Source organism: Nerophis lumbriciformis, linkage group LG09 (genome assembly GCF_033978685.3).
Source record: "Nerophis lumbriciformis linkage group LG09, RoL_Nlum_v2.1, whole genome shotgun sequence".
In the NCBI taxonomy this organism is placed as follows: Eukaryota; Metazoa; Chordata; class Actinopteri; order Syngnathiformes; family Syngnathidae; genus Nerophis; species Nerophis lumbriciformis.
Genome location: NC_084556.2, coordinates 3051858 through 3069397, shown reverse-complemented (window position 1 = coordinate 3069397; position 17540 = coordinate 3051858). Strand labels below are relative to the sequence as shown.

The 17540-nt window shown below is 38.2% G+C and overlaps 1 protein-coding gene across 2 annotated transcripts in view; it reads left to right on the top strand.

Moving 5' to 3' along the window:
* Window positions 1–458: 458 nt before the first annotated feature.
* The window catches only part of LOC133607174 (platelet-derived growth factor receptor beta-like), a 101074-nt gene continuing 83992 nt past the window's right edge, over window positions 459–17540 (top strand). Inside the window, exon 1 of one of the 2 annotated variants that reach the window (XM_061961639.2) lies at window positions 459–585. The gene's annotated coding sequence lies outside the window, so the exon portion shown is untranslated. The remainder of the gene's footprint in view (window positions 586–17540) is intronic. The other variant, XM_072913766.1, reaches the window with a different exon arrangement.

Genomic DNA, 17540 nt, shown 5'->3' with positions numbered 1-17540 from the left:
TTTATTAGTGACCCAAATTTGGAAAGGTTGACCTACTTTTATTTTGGAAGCATTTCACTAGTAGACCAGTGTATTTTTCTTTGACCCTTCAGTGAGCTACTCAACATCTGTTGGCTCACTTGCAACCTGATGGAGACCCATGATGTAGACTCATTAGACTAGGTCTGTGTTGATGAAGTAGACTCATTTGAGGATGGATCTCTGTTGTAGAAATAGACGTATTAGAGTCAACTTTTAAGACATGGTTGCTGCTTAGATGAGGGTAAGGACAAAAACATCTAAATGTCTGCAAAGAGACGGTAGTTTACTACTGACCAGTGTGTGTGTGTGTGTGTGTGTGTGTGTGTGCGTGTGTGTGTTGGAGTCGATTGACTTCCTGTCGGGGTTGGCAGAAATACAGATTGAAAACAGACGTTCTCTCTCACTTTCTCTCTCTCTCTCTCTCTTCTTCTCTCACAGTGAGTCAGTTTGTTTCCATTCGTCCAGCGACTGGAATCCGCGGCGAAGACGAAGAAAACGCAGAAGGAGGACGAGGAGCGTCAGAGTTGAACCGAACTTTACTCTCTGGGTCGTACTCATGGACATGTGAGTACTGCATTACTTTACTACTTTATGCCTGAAGATGATGAAGGTTTGAGTATAAAAGGTGTGTGGGTTTTTTTGGACGCTTCAAACGTAGAAAACCCCCAAAAATGTCATTAGTAATAATGGAAAAAGTAATTCAGTCATCAGTGATGACACATGTTGTTGTCTTGAGGAGAGCATCACACTCTCATCACAGTACATGTACAGTACACTATATGCTCATATGTATAGGGAAGATTTCGATCATGGTAAATTACCTGCGTGGAGATATTTAAAAAACACTGCTGTGTATTTTTGCTACGTTTGCGCCGTAAAAAAAACAGCTTATGCTGTTAAGGCTTTTAAGTATTTCAAAAATACAGTCAAGCAGTCCACCACATCCGTGTCCAAAGCTTACCAAAGCCCCGGGATTTCCACGAGACGTCGTCCCTAGATACCCACTGGCGGGCGTCTGTGACGGCCCTGACTTGCAGAACGACTACTTTATTTGTTGTGTTTGTGTCAACAACAGCACAGCAGCAACAACATCGTTCTCATTCCACTCCCACTAATCACTCCCCTGCATTTCACACCCCCGTGTCTGGTCGTAGTTCAGACCGGACCCAAAATAGCTTTTTTTTTTTTAGGATATTCCTATAAAAAGATTCTGTGATTTTTGGACCTCCAAAACAGTATCTATTCTTCGTGCATTCTCTCAATTGCGTGACATTGTGACTGAAAAACTTGATTTCAGGTCCCTCCTTGCCCATTTGAATTGGAATTTGGCCCCAACTTATCAGTGAAAATATTAAAATAACACTGCCATTCGTTTGTGCCACGTTTGGGCTGGTTTATGCCATAACATTTTTTGTTTGTGCCGTAACAATAAAAAAAATAAAAATAAAAAAAAAGAATATATATATATATATATATATATATATATATATATATATATATATATATATATATATATATATATATATATCCTGACCTAAGGTATATATGTGTGTATGTATATATATATATATATATATATATATATATATGTATATATATATATATATATATATATATATATACAGGTAAAAGCCAGTAAATTAGAATATTTTGAAAAACTTGATTTATTTCAGTAATTGCATTCAAAAGGTGTAACTTGTACATTATATTTATTCATTGCACACAGACTGATGCATTCAAATGTTTATTTCATTTAATTTTGATGATTTGAAGTGGCAACAAATGAAAATCCAAAATTCCGTGTGTCACAAAATTAGAATATTACTTAAGGCTAATACAAAAAAGGGATTTTTAGAAATGTTGGCCAACTGAAAAGTATGAAAATGAAAAATATGAGCATGTACAATACTCAATACTTGGTTGGAGCTCCTTTTGCCTCAATTACTGCGTTAATGCGGCGTGGCATGGAGTCGATGAGTTTCTGGCACTGCTCAGGTGTTATGAGAGCCCAGGTTGCTCTGATAGTGGCCTTCAACTCTTCTGCGTTTTTGGGTCTGGCATTCTGCATCTTCCTTTTCACAATACCCCACAGATTTTCTATGGGGCTAAGGTCAGGGGAGTTGGCGGGCCAATTTAGAACAGAAATACCATGGTCCATAAACCAGGCACGGGTAGATTTTGCGCTGTGTGCAGGCGCCAAGTCCTGTTGGAACTTGAAATCTCCATCTCCATAGAGCAGGTCAGCAGCAGGAAGCATGAAGTGCTCTAAAACTTGCTGGTAGACGGCTGCGTTGACCCTGGATCTCAGGAAACAGAGTGGACCGACACCAGCAAATGACATGGCACCCCAAACCATCACTGATGGTGGAAACTTTACACTAGACTTCAGGCAACGTGGATCCTGTGCCTCTCCTGTCTTCCTCCAGACTCTGGGACCTCGATTTCCAAAGGAAATGCAAAATTTGCATGGTTGGGTGATGGTTTGGGGTGCCATGTCATCTGCTGGTGTCGGTCCACTCTGTTTCCTGAGATCCAGGGTCAACGCAGCCGTCTACCAGCAAGTTTTAGAGCACTTCATGCTTCCTGCTGCTGACCTGCTCTATGGAGATGGAGATTTCAAGTTCCAACAGGACTTGGCGCCTGCACACAGCGCAAAATCTACCCGTGCCTGGTTTATGGACCATGGTATTTCTGTTCTAAATTGGCCCGCCAACTCCCCTGACCTTAGCCCCATAGAAAATCTGTGGGGTATTGTGAAAAGGAAGATGCAGAATGCCAGACCCAAAAACGCAGAAGAGTTGAAGGCCACTATCAGAGCAACCTGGGCTCTCATAACACCTGAGCAGTGCCAGAAACTCATCGACTCCATGCCACGCCGCATTAACGCAGTAATTGAGGCAAAAGGAGCTCCAACCAAGTATTGAGTATTGTACATGCTCATATTTTTCATTTTCATACTTTTCAGTTGGCCAACATTTCTAAAAATCCCTTTTTTGTATTAGCCTTAAGTAATATTCTAATTTTGTGACACATGGAATTTTGGATTTTCATTTGTTGCCACTTCAAATCATCAAAATTAAATGAAATAAACATTTGAATGCATCAGTCTGTGTGCAATGAATAAATATAATGTACAAGTTACACCTTTTGAATGCAATTACTGAAATAAATCAAGTTTTTCAAAATATTCTAATTTACTGGCTTTTACCTGTGTATATATATATATATATATATATATATATATATATATATATATATATATTTATTTACTCATTTGATAAGGAAATCATAATACAGATACTGAGAAAACAGACATTTATTTATTTTTGTCTCCCCCACCCCTCCAAAAAAATAAAAAAATAAAAAAAACAATTACAAAAAAATTAAAGTAAAATAATAACACCCCCTCCCACCTTCGTCCTACATTTCAGTCACAGTGGGTAGCAATGTACTGCCGTCCTTCAAGTTCAAGTTTATTCACAATAACATATAACAATTACAATGGTAGTGAAATATCATCATTTAAAGATGTTGGTACGTGAAAGAGTCCCCCAAATAAGCTAGAAGAAGCTTTTGACAGGGGGTCCAGAGGACAGTATATACATGGAATGATGAAACATGGTAGCAAGCACAACAACAAAAAACAAAAAACAAAAAAACAACGCTATATGATTAACACAAGATAATAGTACTAAAGCAAGCATACACATACATACATACATTCATTCAACCATGCAAAACCCAACAGTAGTCTACCCCATATGAGGCATTAAATATAGGTGGTTAATAGGTAAGTTTTCAGTCCTCTTCACCACAAGCAGATAGAGAATCACACTAACTGACTAAAAGGAAGAAAAACAAATGTCACAAATGTACAAAGAAATGTCACTGAATAAAAACAATAACACCAAAAAAAAAAAAAAGGTTGAGGTAAATGGAAAGGTTCATTGTCAAAACATTGTCACATTTATCCTATAGCAGGGGTGTCCAAACTTCTTCCACTGAGGGCCGCACACGGAAAAATTAAAGCATGCTGTGGCCCTTTTCATATTTTTCATTTTCAAACCATAACAAATATATGGATTTTTTATTTATTGTTTTACCTTTAGGGCTCCCGGGGACCATAAAGGGTCTAAGTCATTAAAATGTTAAAAAAAAGTCAAATTATTATTTTTTTTAAATTTATTTAATGCTTACAGTAAATCTCTACAGTATATCAACTTCAGGTGGATATAACGTTAAAAAAACCTAAAAGGTTTTATGCCTTTTCTGTCAAAGATAACTTTGTTTTTATAATAAAACTGAAATATGCAGTATTTCCCCCACTGCTCAAAACATTAAGAAAGCAATGTGTCAAGACGTGGATTTTGGGGTTTGTTTTCCCGTAATGCAAAGGAAAGTTGGCACGGGCAAGGCGTGAAGGTAAGGACATATTCTAATTATTACTATAAAAAAGGAACAAAAGGCACGCACAAGGCGGAAGTACAAAAACTTGGCTCATGAAACAAAAACTTGCACAAAGGCAGAAACTATGAACATGAAGCAAAACGTCACTAACTGTGGCATTAATAACAAAAACATACTTGGCATGGAACTATGGAAACATGGGTAGCAGAAGTCATCAGAGGTAAACAGGGGTCACAGAGTTAGCATGGTATGATAGGATAATGTCACCAGGACGATCAACAGAAACAGACAGGCTTAAATAGCAGTGACATGATCAGTGAAAACAGGTGCGTGACTCAAAACGTGAAACAGGTGAAACTAATGGTTGCTATGGTGACAAAACAAGGGAGTGAAAAGCAGGAACTAAGTGTACAAAACCCAATCGGAACATAACTTAAACAAAACATGATCACAGACATGACACAATGTTTGATGTGACGTAAATAGAGTCTTAAAAAGATCAATAATGCAGGACACCATTGATTTTAATTCATTATTATTTTTGAGTAATCACAGTGAAAAGATAGATAAAATCCCATTAAATATGTATTTGGTATCCAAAAGGTGCCCCACTCATAAAGTGATAGATTTTTCTTAGTTTTTTTTTACTTTCAACACTTAAGTTACGAGATCAACTTCAGATATATCTGTCGATTTTACGTTTGCACTATTATTTTGTTTGTTTTATGCTCTTTTGTCAAAAAAAACGTTGATGTTTTTGTATGGCAACCACACAATATATGCAAAATTTTCCACATTTTAAGTGAAATATTTGAAATAACTGGAGCCTTGAATAGGTCTTTTTTTTTTTTTTTTTTCTTTGAGCAATGGCAAAAAAAGAAAAATAAAGATAGACAAAAGAAAAAAAAACAGCCTGCATGGCAGCTTTGTGTCAACATTGCAACTTTTTCTAGTTAGATTTCACCTCATTCCACTTTTTTTAATGTTTTTATTTTTTATTTTTGCAATAGCATTTCCAGAATGTGTGGTGGGCCGGTAAACAATTAGCTGCGGGCCGCAAATGGCCCCCGGACCATACTTTGGACACCCCTGTCCTATAGTGTCTTTAATTTAGCAATGTAACTAATTATGCAGCCCCAGGTCAAGTCAAATTGTTTTGGTGTACCCCTCATAATATATGCAAAATGTTCCACATTTTAAGTGAAATATTTAAAATAATTGGAGCCTTGAATAGGTCTTTTTTCTTTTCTTTCTTTGAGCAATGGCAAAAAAAGAAAAATAAAGATAGACAAAAGAAAAAAAACAGCCTGCATGGCAGCTTTGTGTCAACATTGCAACTTTTTCTAGTTAGATTTCACCTCATTCCACTTTTTTTAATGTTTTTTAAATTTATTTTTGCAATAGCATTTCCAGAATGTGTGGTGGGCCGGTAAACAATTAGCTGCGGGCCGCAAATAGCCCCCGGACCATACTTTGGACACCCCTGTCCTATAGTGTCTTTAATTTAGCAATGTAACTAATTATGCAGCCCCAGGTCAAGTCAAATTGTTTTGGTGTACCCCTCATAATATATGCAAAATGTTCCACATTTTAAGTGAAATATTTAAAATAATTGGAGCCTTGAATAGGTCTTTTTTTTTTTTTTTTTTGAGCAATGGCAAAAAAAGAAAAATAAAGATAGACAAAAGAAAAAAAAACAGCCTGCATGGCAGCTTTGTGTCAACATTGCAACTTTTTCTAGTTAGATTTCACCTCATTCCACTTTTTTTAATGTTTTTTTTATTTATTTTTGCAATAGCATTTCCAGAATGTGTGGTGGGCCGGTAAACAATTAGCTGCGGGCCGCAAATAGCCCCCGGACCATACTTTGGACACCCCTGTCCTATAGTGTCTTTAATTTAGCAATGTAACTAATTATGCAGCCCCAGGTCAAGTCAAATTGTTTTGGTGTACCCCTCATAATATATGCAAAATGTTCCACATTTTAAGTGAAATATTTAAAATAATTGGAGCCTTGAATAGGTTTTTTTTTTTTTTTTTTTTTTTTGAGCAATGGCAAAAAAAGAAAAATAAAGATAGACAAAAGAAAAAAAAACAGCCTGCATGGCAGCTTTGTGTCAACATTGCAACTTTTTCTAGTTAGATTTCACCTCATTCCACTTTTTTTAATGTTTTTTTTATTTATTTTTGCAATAGCATTTCCAGAATGTGTGGTGGGCCGGTAAACAATTACCGGTAGCTGCGGGCCGCAAATAGCCCCCGGACCATACTTTGGACACCCCTGTCCTATAGTGTCTTTAATTTAGCAATGTAACTACCGGTAATTATGCAGCCCCAGGTCAAGTCAAATTGTTTTGGTGTACCCCTCATAATATATGCAAAATGTTCCACATTTTAAGTGAAATATTTAAAATAATTGGAGCCTTGAATAGGTTGTTTTTTGTTTTGTTTTTTTGAGCAATGGCAAAAAAAGAAAAATAAAGATAGACAAAAGAAAAAAAAACAGCCTGCATGGCAGCTTTGTGTCAACATTGCAACTTTTTCTAGTTAGATTTCACCTCATTCCACTTTTTTTAATGTTTTTTTTATTTATTTTTGCAATAGCATTTCCAGAATGTGTGGTGGGCCAGTAAACAATTAGCTGCGGGCCGCAAATGGCCCCCGGACCATACTTTGGACACCCCTGTCCTATAGTGTCTTTAATTTAGCAATGTAACTAATTATGCAGCCCCAGGTCAAGTCAAATTGTTTTGGTGTACCCCTCATAATATATGCAAAATGTTCCACATTTTAAGTGAAATATTTAAAATAATTGGAGCCTTGAATAGGTCTTTTTTTTTTTTTTTTTGAGCAATGGCAAAAAAAGAAAAATAAAGATAGACAAAAGAAAAAAAACAGCCTGCATGGCAGCTTTGTGTCAACATTGCAACTTTTTCTAGTTAGATTTCACCTCATTCCACTTTTTTTTAATGTTTTTTTTATTTATTTTTGCAATAGCATTTCCAGAATGTGTGGTGGGCCGGTAAACAATTAGCTGCGGGCCGCAAATAGCCCCCGGACCATACTTTGGACACCCCTGTCCTATAGTGTCTTTAATTTAGCTATGTAACTAATTATGCAGCCCCAGGTCAAGTCAAATTGTTTTGGTGTACCCCTCATAATATATGCAAAATGTTCCACATTTTAAGTGAAATATTTAAAATAATTGGAGCCTTGAATAGGTTTTTTTTTTTTTTTTTTTTTTTGAGCAATGGCAAAAAAAGAAAAATAAAGATAGACAAAAGAAAAGAAAAACAGCCTGCATGGCAGCTTTGTGTCAACATTGCAACTTTTTCTAGTTAGATTTCACCTCATTCCACTTTTTTCAATGTTTTTTTATTTATTTTTGCAATAGCATTTCCAGAATGTGTGGTGGGCCGGTAAACAATTGGCTGCGGGCCGCAAATGGCCCCCGTGCCACACTTTGGACACCCCTGTCCTATAGTGTCTTTAATTTAGCAATGTAACTAATTATGCAGCCCCAGGTCAAGTCAAATTGTTTTGGTGTACCCCTCATAATATATTTAATTTTCTCTAAATCTAAGAAAAACATGAGGTCCTTAAACCATAGAGAGGCCTTGAGGGCAAACTGTGATTTTCCACTCCAATAAAATCTTTCTACGAGCTATTAATGATGCAAAGGTCCCTACAAGCCGTAACGGTTTTTAAGGTTATTCTAAAATATTTTTCTGACTAGTGATGTCATTCAAACGTTTTCTAAACGTGTCCCATTTGTTTGTGTTACAATTTTTTTTTGTCTAACTATTAACGTTTTATTATTCATAAGTCATAAGAAGCCATACTCAGCCAAATTTATATCATTTATATCATTTATAAAACTATTTCTACGTGGGCCGGATGGGTAAAATCATGGCATAATAACTTAAAAATACAACTTCCGATTGTTTTCTATGATGACCCGTTGCCCGGATCATGTTTTGTTTTTGCTTAAGACTCTCTGAGTTCTGTTTCAGCACCCCTGGGTTTGTGTTTCTCGGTTGCCATGGGTGCTGATTATTTTCACCTGCCTCTGATTAGTGTTCGGGACGCTCACCTCACAATGTTCGCTATTTCCGTAAAAATACACCAACAAAAACACTACTAACTAGGGATGTCCGATATTATCGGCGGATTAATGCTTTAAAATGTAAATATATTATTATTATTATTAATTTTTTATTTTAATTTTATTATTATTATTATATATTTTTATATATATATATATATATATATATATATATATATATATATATATATTTTTTTTTTTCTCCCTCTCTCTCCTTTTCAGCCCATCTGTCTGTCTCTGGCCTCGTATGTGTGTGTGTGTGTGTGTGTGTGTGTGTGTGTGTGTGTGTGTGTGTGTGTGTGTGTGTGTGTGTGTGTGAGAATGTGTCTGTCTTTGTCGTCTTACTTGTTATATAAATGTGCCATTTGTCCCTCGTTGGTGGGACCTGAGTGGGGTGGGAGGGAGGGTGGGTGGGTGGTTTGGGTTTTAAGGGAAAGGGTGTGAATAATTTAATGACTTTAAAATTGTACTGTTTCGACTTGCACTTTTTTCTGTCTATTTGAAAATGCCAATAAAAAAAGTTGGAAAAAAAAAAAATGTAATATCGGAAATGATCGGTATCGGTTTCAAACAGTAACATTTATGACTTTTAAAAACGCCGCTGTGTACACGGCAAAAGGTGTAATACAGAGCGCCAATAATCATTAAAGGCACTGCATTTGCGTGCCGGCCCAGTCACATATTATAAAAGGCTTTTCACACACACAAGCGAATGCAAGCACGCTTGATCAACAGCCATACGGGTCACACTGAGGGTGGCCGTATAAACAACTTTAACACTGCTACAAATATGCGCCACACTGTGAACCCACACCAAACAAGAATGACAAACACATTTTGGGAGAACATCCGCACCGTAACACAACATAAACACAACAGAACAAATACCCAGAAACCCTTGCAGGACTAATTCTTCCGGGACGCTACAATATACACTCCCCCACCCCCCGCACCCTGCATCCGTGTCGACAGCGAACGTCTGTTTAGTGCTGCCGCCCATATCATCGACAAGAACAGAAATCGCATACATTATGACAATTATATTATAAGCATCTGCTTCATCCAGCCCCTTTTCAAGCCTTGCATAAATGTCTCTGCCAAAATGTAAAAAAAAAAAAAGTGTGTTGTTGTATTGTGCAGGTTTGAAATAAATACTTCAAACTTCAAACAATGCTGAGATGCTTGTTTTCATTCAGAAAAATCTACCTCTCACACGTGATGACAAGGAGAAAAAGAATTAGCCCACTCTTTGAGCTTCATCTGTTGCACAAATAGATTAATAGTCTGGACTGAGTGAAACTGTTTTATTTATGTTTTGTGCCTTTTTTCCCCCATGCACTTTAAAGGATGGCTGTGTTTTCTACTAGTCTAGACTGAAGCAGTTTTATTAATGTTCATGCACTTTAAAGGATGGCTGTGTTATCTACTAGTCTAGACTGAAGCATTTTTATTTTTTTTATTTTTGTGCCTTTCTTGTTTTTATTTGCACATTTTTGTTACTCATACGAACACGTTAAGAACAGGGCAGATTGAGCCCAGTTTATAGTATACTCTGGATTTCATTGTTTTTGTAGATGTTGTTTTGAGGCATGTTTAAAAAAAAAAAAATACATGCACTTTGTGAAAGTCAAAGTACAGTGTTTCCCATAGTTGTAGTGGGTATCAGGATTATTTCAGGGAGAGCATGTCCCACATTCCAAGCTGCTGTTTTGAGGCATGTTAAAAAAAAAAAAAAATGCACTTTGTGACTTCAATAATAAATATGGCAGTGCCATGTTGGCACTTTTTTCCATAACTTGAGTTGAAGTTGTTCTCTTATTTTGGAAAACCTTGTTACATTGTTTAATGCATCCAACGGGGCATCACAACAAAATGAGGCATAATAATGTGTTAATTCCACAACTGTATATATCGGTATCGGTTAATATCGGTATCGGTAATTAAGAGTTGGACAATATCGGAATATCGGATATCGGCAAAAAAGCCATTATCGGACATCTCTACTATAACCATGGCAGACTTCACGAGAGCCAACAACAACTACTTTGGGACAAATGATCATATATTTTTGAGCCTGAATATAAGGAGAATGAGCTACAAGTTTTAGAAGCTGATCCCACATACAGCAGTTTTGGTAAGTGCTAAACAGAAATACAAACTACATTCAAAATAAAACAATCACTTACTCTACAATGTCTGCTCTCACTGGGATGCATACTTGCCAAACCTCCCGAATTTTCTGGGAGACTCCCGAAATTCATCGCCTCTCTCGAAAACCTCCCGGGACACATATTCTCCCGAAAATCTCCCGATTTTCAGCCGGAGCTGGAGGCCACGCCCCCTCCAGCTCCATGCGGACCTGAGTGAGGACAGCCTTTTTTCACGACGGGAGGACAACAGGATGACAAGAACTAAATCATCCAGACTAGAGATAAATGATATCATTATGTTTATCTTACCTAAAAATAAATATAGTAATTAATGAAAAAAAAAAAAAACGAAATACATTTTTACTATATTTTGCTAAAAACATCAAAATTAATTGTATTTTTATTTGTATTTTTTCTGACTCCTCATTACATCCAGCCATAGAATTATACATTAAAATAAACATATTTAAAATAACTAATTTTAAATTATCATAATAATTCATTTAAAATGACCAAATTTTATTATTAAAATAATTGCTTGTTTATCAACAACTTTAGCATTTTATTCATTACATTTTGAAGCTCTCAGAAGCCAAGTTATGTTATATTCCTTAATATTTATTTATGCAAGTTTGAAGTATCAATTATCTAAACACAGTTTTGTTTGCATATTTTCAGGATGTAGACATATATACAGGTAAAAGCCAGTAAATTAGAATATTTTGAAAAACTTGATTTATTTCAGTAATTGCATTCAAAAGGTGTAACTTGTACATTATATTTATTCATTGCACACAGACTGATGCATTCAAATGTTTATTTCATTTAATTTTGATGATTTGAAGTGGCAACAAATGAAAATCCAAAATTCCGTGTGTCACAAAATTAGAATATTACTTAAGGCTAATACAAAAAAGGGATTTTTAGAAATGTTGGCCAACTGAAAAGTATGAAAATGAAAAATATGAGCATGTACAATACTCAATACTTGGTTGGAGCTCCTTTTGCCTCAATTACTGCGTTAATGCGGCGTGGCATGGAGTCGATGAGTTTCTGGCACTGCTCAGGTGTTATGAGAGCCCAGGTTGCTCTGATAGTGGCCTTCAACTCTTCTGCGTTTTTGGGTCTGGCATTCTGCATCTTCCTTTTCACAATACCCCACAGATTTTCTATGGGGCTAAGGTCAGGGGAGTTGGCGGGCCAATTTAGAACAGAAATACCATGGTCCCTAAACCAGGCATGGGTAGATTTTGCGCTGTGTGCAGGCGCCAAGTCCTGTTGGAACTTGAAATCTCCATCTCCATAGAGCAGGTCAGCAGCAGGAAGCATGAAGTGCTCTAAAACTTGCTGGTAGACGGCTGCGTTGACCCTGGATCTCAGGAAACAGAGTGGACCGACACCAGCAGATGACATGGCACCCCAAACCATCACTGATGGTGGAAACTTTACACTAGACTTCAGGCAACGTGGATCCTGTGCCTCTCCTGTCTTCCTCCAGACTCTGGGACCTCGATTTCCAAAGGAAATGCAAAATTTGCATGGTTGGGTGATGGTTTGGGGTGCCATGTCATCTGCTGGTGTCGGTCCACTCTGTTTCCTGAGATCCAGGGTCAACGCAGCCGTCCACCAGCAAGTTTTAGAGCACTTCATGCTTTCTGCTGCTGACCTGCTCTATGGTGATGGAGATTTCAAGTTCCAACAGGACTTGGCGCCTGCACACAGCGCAAAATCTACCCGTGCCTGGTTTACGGACCATGGTATTTCTGTTCTAAATTGGCCCGCCAACTCCCCTGACCTTAGCCCCATAGAAAATCTGTGGGGTATTGTGAAAAGGAAGATGCAGAATGCCAGACCCAAAAACGCAGAAGAGTTGAAGGCCACTATCAGAGCAACCTGGGCTCTCATAACACCTGAGCAGTGCCAGAAACTCATCGACTCCATGCCACGCCGCATTAACGCAGTAATTGAGGCAAAAGGAGCTCCAACCAAGTATTGAGTATTGTACATGCTCATATTTTTCATTTTCATACTTTTCAGTTGGCCAACATTTCTAAAAATCCCTTTTTTGTATTAGCCTTAAGTAATATTCTAATTTTGTGACACATGGAATTTTGGATTTTCATTTGTTGCCACTTCAAATCATCACAATTAAATGAAATAAACATTTGAATGCATCAGTCTGTGTGCAATGAATAAATATAATGTACAAGTTACACCTTTTGAATGCAATTACTGAAATAAATCAAGTTTTTCTAAATATTCTAATTTACTGGCTTTTACCTGTATATATATATATATATATGTATATGTATGAAATACTTGACTTGGTGAATTCTAGCTGCCAATATACTCCTCCCCTCTTAACCACGCCCCCAACCACGCCCCGCCCCTGACCCCGCCCCCCGCCCTCCATCTCCCGAAATCGGAGGTCTCAAGGTTGGCAAGTATGCTGGGATGCCAACTGATGGGATGTGTATATCTTTAACATGAAGAATTAATCATGATCCTGCCGCAGGTTAGAAATAAAACTATCTTTGAGTCTTTCTCGCCGTCTCCGAGTTGGTCAAAGTTGATTGTCAACTTTGACCAACTTCTCGGTTTATGGCCACAACCTTCTACTCTCTAGGTGAGAGGCATCATTTAGAATGTAGATTTAATTGTCACCAACTCAGAGGTGATGCAGCAGCAGCAGCTCAAAATGTCAATATGGTAACATAAGCCAGTGTTTTTCAACCTTTTTTGAGCCAAGGCAACATTTTTTTGCGTTGAAAAAATGCGGAGGCACACCACCAGCAGACATCATTAAAAAACGAAACTCAGTTGACGGTAAAAAGTTGTTGTCACAATTGTTGGGTATGACTTTAAAGCATAACCTAGCATGCATCAATATAGCTCTTGTCTCAAAGTAGGTGTACTGTCACCACCTGTTGCATCACACCCTGACTTATTTGGAGTGTTTTGCTGTTTTCCTGTGTGTAGTGTTTTAGTTCTTGTTTTGCGCTCCTATTTTGATGGCTTTTTCTCTTTTTTTGGTATTTTCCTGTAGCAGTTTCATGTCTTCCTTTGACAACACTTTGTTTTAGCAATCAAGAAGATTTTAGTTGTTTTTATCCTTCTTTGTGGGGACATTGTTGATTGTCATGTCATGTTCGGATGTACTTTGTGGACGCCGTCTTTGCTCCACAGTAAGTCTTTGCTGTCGTCCAGCATTATGTTTTTTTTACTTTGTAGCCAGTTCAGTTTAAGTTTCGTTCTGCATAGCCTATCCCTAAGCTTCAATGCCTTTTCTTAGGAGCACTCACCTTTTGTTTATTTTTGGTTTAAGCATTAGACACCTTTTTTACCTGCACACTGCCAATGGACCGGAAAAAAAACGCCTCAAGGCATGGCTTCATTTTACTAAAGGGGAACATTATCACAATTTCAGAAGGGTTAAAACCATTAAAAATCAGTTCCCAGTGGCTTATTTTATTTTTCGAAGTTTTTTTCAAAATTTTACCCATCACGCAATATCCCTAAAAAAAGCTTCAAAATGTCAAAACTTGGACTGTGGAGTTTTGTTTTCCCGAGATGCAAGTGAATTTGGATCGGACATGGCTACAAGGTGGGTACATGATTTATTTTAAACACTAACAAACTACAAAACAGAAGCAAACAAAAGGCGCGCACAATGGCGGAGGTAAAAAAACTTGGCGAATGAAAACAAAACTTGCACAAAGGCAGAAACTGTGAACACGAAATAAAAACACTTACTATGGCATGGCTTGATACGAGAGGATAGCAGGGTTAGAAAAGATATGACACCAGGACGAACAACAGAAAATGAAAAGCTTAAATAACACGGACATGATTAACAACAGGTGCGTGACTCAAAACAGGTGCGTGACATGACAGGTGAAAACGAATGGGTTGCTATGGTGACAAACGAGTGCACAATGAGTCCAAACGTGGAACAGGTGAAACTAATGGGTAACCATGGAAACAAGACAAAGGAGTGAAAAGCCAGAAACTAAAGAGTCCAATAACTAAACAAAACAAAACATGACTAAAACAAAACATGATTACACAGACATGACACAAAGTGCCTGATTTTAACCATCGTTATAAACACCCGTCCATTTTCCTGTGACGTCACATAGTGAAGCCAACACAAACAAACATGGCGGAAAGAACAGCAAGCTATAGCGACATTAGCTCGTATTCAGACTCGGATTTCAGCGGCTTAAGCGATTCAACAGATTACGCAATGTAATGAAACGGATGGTTGTAGTGTGGAGGCAGGTAGCGAAAACCAAATTGAAGAAGAAACTGAAGCTATTGAGCCATATCGGTTTGAACCGTATGCAAGCGAAACCGACGAAAACGACACGACAGCCAGCGACACGGGAGAAAGCGAGGACGAATTCGGCGATCGCCTTCTAACCAACTATTGGCATGGGTTTGTTTGGCATTAAAGGAAACTAACAACTATGAACTAGGTCAGGGTTCGGCAAGCTAAAATATTGAAAGAGCCATATTGGACCAAAAATACAAAAACACATCTTAGCTACCGGCTGCCACTTACTGATAGGGAAGAGTATTACACGGTTACTCTGCCGAGCTCTAGACAGCACCGATACTCAACAACAACACATCATCTGAAGACTATAATTACTAGTTTGCAAAAAAATATTTTTAACCCAAATAGGTAAAATTAGATAATCTCCCACGGCACACCAGACTGTGGCACAGTGGTTGAAAAACACTGACAAAAGCTAGTTAGGTCTCTGTGATCACGGCTACGGTAAAAAAATAGTTCCTTGGTATTAGCGCTTATACTAACAATATCGCTAATACTTCGTTATTACTCAGGTCACGAAATGGAAGTTTTTGGATGTTTTTAAGAGGGCTTTTTGCGCGGAATATACAAATCCAATTAGCTGCATTGTTAGCCACCTCGTACTTGCCATATTTTACGACTTAGAATGCATAAAAAAACGAAAAACATATGTGTTCTCCTCTTACATAATGATACAGTAGGCACACATCCCGAAAAAGAGCAATTCCCCTTTTAAGCTTTAAAAGTACAACATTTTTACGGCACACACATTTTCAGAATAGGCAACACAAAGCAGCACGTTTGACACAAGTCCGGTGAGATTTGAACACGGAAAGGGGAATGCGTGACGTCACGAGTCTAAAAGGTCATTTTTTGAATGACTTAAAAGCCTTAACGGCACAAAACATTTTTTTCACGGCACCAACAGCAGTGGTATTTTAAAATCTCCAATTACAAAAGCGGGCCAGCTTGACGCAGGTCGTTAAATTGCCTTCACACTGTGTTGGCAAAGATGTTGAAACATTCGTTCTTGTGGCCTTGGATTTTTAAGTAAATACAACGAAGCAACTACCAATTAATATAAATGTGTTGTGAACACATTTGTAAATACAATTACAATATAAATGTGTTGTCGTTGTGGCTTGTGCAGCCCTTTGAGACAGTCGTGATTTAGGGCTATATACAGTGGGGCAAAAAAGTATTTAGTCAGCCACCAATTGTGCAAGTTCTCCCACTTAAAATGATGACAGAGGTCTGTAATTTTCATCATAGGTACACTTCAACTGTGAGAGACAGAATGTGAAAAAGAAATCCAGGAATTCACATTGTAGGATTTTTAAAGAATTTATTTGTAAATTATGGTGGAAAATAAGTATTTGGTCAATAACAAAAATTCAACTCAATACTTTGTAATATAACCTTTGTTGGCAATAACAGAGGTCAAACGATTACTATAGGTCTTTACCAGGTTTGCACACACAGTAGCTGGTATTTTGGCCCATTCCTCCATGCAGATCTTCTCGAGAGCAGTGATGTTTTGGGGCTGTCGCCGAGCAACACAGACTTTCAACTCCCTCCACAGATTTTCTATGGGGTTGAGGTCTGGAGACTGGCTAGGCCACTCCAGGACTTTCAAATGCTTCTTACGGAGTCACTCCTTCGTTGCCCGGGCGGTGTGTTTGGGATCATTGTCATGCTGGAAGACCCAGCCACGTTTCATCTTCAAAGCTCTCACTGATGGAAGGAGGTTTTGGCTCAAAATCTCATGATACATGGCCCCATTCTTTCTTTCCTTAACACGGATCAGTCGGCCTGTCCCCTTAGCAGAAAAACAGCCCCAAAGCATGATGTTTCCACCCCCATGCTTCACAGTAAGTATGGTGTTCTTGGGATGCAACTCAGTATTCTTCTTCCTCCAAACACGACGAGTTGAGTTTATACCAAAAAGTTCTATTTTGGTTTCATCTGACCACATGACATTCTCCCAATCCTCTGCTGTATCATCCATGTGCTCTCTGGCAAACTTCAGACGGGCCTGGACATGCACTGGCTTAAGCAGGGGGACACGTCTGGCACTGCAGGATTGGATTCCCTGTCGGCGTAGTGTGTTACTGATGGTAACCTTTGTTACTTTGGTCCCAGCTCTCTGCAGGTCATTCACCAGGTCCCCCCGTGTGGTTCTGGGATTTTAGCCCACCGTTCTCATTATCATTTTGACCCTACGGGATGAGATCTTGCGTGGAGCCCCAGATCGAGGGAGATTATCAGTGGTCTTGTATGTCTTCCATTTTCTGATAATTGCTCCCACAGTTGATTTTTTCACACCAAGCTGCTTGCCTATTGTAGATTCACTCTTCACAGTCTGGTGCAGGTCTACAATTCTTTTCCTGGTGTCCTTCGACAGCTCTTTGGTCTTGGCCATAGTGGAGTTTGGAGTCTGACTGTTTGAGGCTGTGGACAGGTGTCTTTTATACAGATAACCAGTTCAAACAGGTGCCATTGATACAGGTAACGAGTGGAGGACAGAAGAGCTTCTTAA